General features: G+C 47.7%; 1 pseudogene; it reads left to right on the forward strand.

The window, feature by feature from the left end:
• The first annotated feature begins 821 nt into the window (after positions 1 to 821).
• Positions 822 to 940, forward strand: LOC118601984 (annotated as a pseudogene).
• Positions 941 to 4,009: the final 3,069 nt, after the last annotated feature.

Here is a 4,009-nt window from a genome sequence, read left to right on the forward strand (position 1 = left end):
TGACCGCACACGGACAGCCTAGAACCCAGCCGGGGTTTCCTGACCGACTGTTCTTTTCCTTCGGTAAACCTCAATATTTTAGTTTCTTCCACCACAACCGGTATACCAATAACTATTCTTCACTCCAGTTCAGATCGTCTTTGTTGTTGTTGTTTCAAGTGAGTTTTAGTCATTAAATTTTTTTTTAAAAAGTTATCATTGTCCCTTTAACCTAGCACTTAGCTTTTTTCAAAGGGCCATTAAGATAGAAGTTAATGGCTCTTACTCTGGGGTTGGAAAACTGGGAGCGCATGGAATACAGGAAACCGGAAGCCCTGTAATCGTTTGCAACAGTGTGTAGAGAGGTGCACTGGGCCGTGTTATGGGGGCGGGGCCTGCAGCTTTCTCCAGAGAGTGTCTAACTTTCCTGGGTTTGGCAAAATCTGTGCAGGTTTGACTCCAGCCCTTGATTTTAATCGATACTGAAGCAAAACTTTGGCAACCTTCCTAAATCTGAAACGGGTTTCTCTCCCACATCTTCGTTCTATCAGAGAGATATAACTCAGGCCATTTGGCATCACGATTAGTCGCCACCACCAGATTTGCTCTAATCCTTGCTTTTTAATGCCTTACTATGATGGACCAGGTCGTGTTCCTCAAGACAGGCCTCCGCAGTGGTTACGACCTTCATCAGCCCTCAGCCTCTAACTGATTCCTCCTTAAAAGACCCAAGCCTTTTTTTTCCCCCTATAATGAGCATTGCAAAAGACTTTTGAATAAAATGTAACCTTTTATGAAGTAATAATTGCTTCATGCTAACAATTACATGTTAAGAATATGTAGTCTACAGCCATGCCACCCTGAGCAAGCCCAATCCCGTCTGATCTCAGAAGCTAAGCAGGGTCAGGCCTGGTTAGTACTTGGATAAGAGACCACCTAGGAAGACCAGGTGCTATAGGCATAAAAAATAAAAATAAAAAATAAATAAGGGATTGTAAACTGACAAGGTCCTTGCAATCTGTGAGAGGCCATGCAAATTAAAAATATAGAGACAGTACGAAACGTGTCTGAATAATCAGAAGAAATCAGACCAGTGTGGAAATGACACTTGCCTAGAGCTCTAGAGGAACGGCAGGGCTATTTTTCATTTTCCTCTTTCCTTTTTAAAAGAATCCAGCATCATACAAGCACTGTTCACCCTGTTTCCCCAACACAATGGCTTTTGAAGAACATCCTTTTGAAGTGTAGGTACCGTGGTGTTCGAGGACAAAGACGATGGTCGTGGAAGTAATAGGCTTTGTAATACACTGATCAGATTCATATTTTTCTATTGCAGTTAAGTGTGCCTCAAGTAATAGAACTTACCAGCAATGCTAACCACGGCCATACTGTTCTTTTATTTCCTAGAAATAACATTTTCAAAAGTGACAAAAGGACTCTCTGATGAAGGCCTAGCAATAGGAGTGAGAATGACTCAAGTGGCAAAAAGACCTTCTCGGTGTGGTTAGCTTATTGCACCCACTTAATTCGTGTTGGGAAAGCAGGTGGATGGAGCCCGTGCATATCCACACCCTGGGGACCCTCTGCCAGCGAAGCGGAGCTGCATTCCCGCCAGGACCTGAGCCAGACAGAGCCTCCGATGAACAGGGCTCCAAAGACATTACCAGGCACCTTGGCAGCACGGCTTTCTACTTTCATTGGTTGAAACCATGGAGACGACAAGGTCCCTTTCTTTTCCCTATCTCTCTATTAGGAGAAATACGAACTTGGCAAAGTCATTCGCTGTTCACTTAGCAGAAATGTCTATCAAAATTAGACTATGGTCAAGAAGACATCTCCTATGAAGGGGTGTCCCACGGGTCCCGACAAATGACAAGGCTGAGAACACATCTGACCCAGGGTTATCGCTCAGGGCAGCCATGAAGCTGCAGCCCCATTCAAGAAAAAGCCCTACCAGTTACTGGGTTCTAGAAGCTGTGCACAGAACACCAAAGGTCACTCCTTTGAGGCTCAGTGTTGGCAAACGTGGGTGACCAGAACCTTGAATATAAGCATGTGATGATAGAGGAGTGTGGTCCACGAGGACGGGAGGGCAAGGAGCTCCAGAGAATCTCTGTCTCCAGGGGCTCTAGGCCTCCCCTCTGCGCCACCCCCTCCCCCCCCCCCACCAGCAAGAGTGGCTTTCCTGGGGCAGCAGTAACTAGTCCTATCCCTGGGGAGATGAGCTTTTCTCAGACGCAGGGCTATTTCATCAGGCTTTTCCACAGCCTGGAGAGTCCCCTGCTTCCCTCTGACCTGATTCCACATCTACCCCAGCTATTGCAGTTTCCTGGGCATCCTGATCGTGGGAGGCCATGGTGGAGAGGTGTCCACTCAGGCAGAGCAATGGGCACTCAGCCACCAGACACCGACGTTTAAATGAAGCAGAAACTGTAAATGATTTCCAAAGAGTGTGGACCTCTTTCATCTCTCACTATCCTCTCAGATCCCAGCCTCCTCTTTCTCTCCCCCACCAGCCCACAAAGGGTCACTCCCTCAGCAGCTGGGGCAGACAGAAGGAGCCAGACACCCAGCCAGGGCCTGGAGCCCGCTGGCCTGGGCGCCCTGTGTGCACTCTGGACCACATTTCATGCGCCTGCCCGGCGTTCCAAACCCTGGGTAGAACTCTGGGGAGATAAGCATTTTAAAGCAGTATTCTCTCAGTCTGGTTTCTGGTAAGTTAGGTTTGTGTGAATTATTGTTCCTGACGGTTTATTAATTCCCAGGAAAGAGATAAAAATCTAGTTTCTGGATGGGCAAAGCAGAGAAGCAGATCCCCAAACACAGTGTCCTCACGACACAGTGTCCAGACCAGAGGAGAGCAGGTGACCCTGTCTGGCTCCTCCAGCCAGCTGAGTCTCCTTTCAGTTCATCGTGTGCCCCTCGAAGTTTTCTGAAAGCCAGTGGGATTCCTAAAACAAGACAGGATCAAGCCACAGAAAGCAGAGCCCAGCCCATGGCAATGGTGGGGGAAAAAAAAAAAAACACGAGACCCCTAAGGGGGAAAGGGGGCCAAGTGGCGAAGTGCTGTATAATTTAAATACATTTTGAGAGACTCTCCCCAAACCCACTAGGGCAGAACACCATGCTGGTTGCATTAAAAGTACAAAAACAAAAAACCTTCAAAGGGAGGAAGAAACCCTGGTTATAATGTGAATGCTTTCCTGCTGTGGCTGCGGCTCCCAACCAGCGTGTTTGCGTCCCTCCCAAAGGGGACATTTTTAGTTGCCATAGTTAGGGATGGTCCTGGCATCTAGTGGGGCAGAGATGAGAAATGCTCCTCAACGTCCTACAACACACATGACGGCCTCCCGAAACGGAGACTTACCCAAGACGTCCAAGTGTCGCTGTCGAGAAGCCCCGACTTTAGAGAATGATTCTCTTGATCTCTCACTTGCAGCTAAACCAACGCAGTGTATATGGGGGATTCGTAATGGGGGAAGGCATGGCAGTGACCAAGCATGTACACAGAGTCCTGGACTGATAAACGCGGATGCCGAGACCGGTGGCCGGCCGATTATGAACACTGCCTTCTGAAGTCCACTAATCGTCTAGTCATTCGCTCACGGCGTGACTGTCAAGTGACAGGCAAAGGGAGTTCAAAGGAGCCCAGCCCCCTACGAGTTTACAACATGACATGGATAGCAAGGATGAGGCAGGGATATAAAGGTGAGATGGACAAGTAAAGAAAATGAAAAATAAGGCAGCACCAATTGTAAGAGTAGGGACTGCATATATTCTGAGAAATGGCGAGGGAGGATCGAGGTGAGTAAGGTGGCATCAAAGGAATGTTAAGAGATGGCCTGGGAAGAGTGTCCATCTGCACCTTCGTTTATCCATACTTTCACTAAAATATGCAATATATGCATCCAGACATGCGAAGATGCAGGAGAAGGCACAGTCCCCGTGCTCCAAGCACTCGGTCAAGTCAAACTGATGAGTCATACACAAGCAAAGTATAAAAATGTCATTTTGAGAGGTGCGGCAAGTA

The sequence above is a fragment of the Rousettus aegyptiacus genome, unplaced genomic scaffold (genome assembly GCF_014176215.1).
Source record: "Rousettus aegyptiacus isolate mRouAeg1 unplaced genomic scaffold, mRouAeg1.p scaffold_m13_p_4, whole genome shotgun sequence".
NCBI lineage: Eukaryota > Metazoa > Chordata > Mammalia > Chiroptera > Pteropodidae > Rousettus > Rousettus aegyptiacus.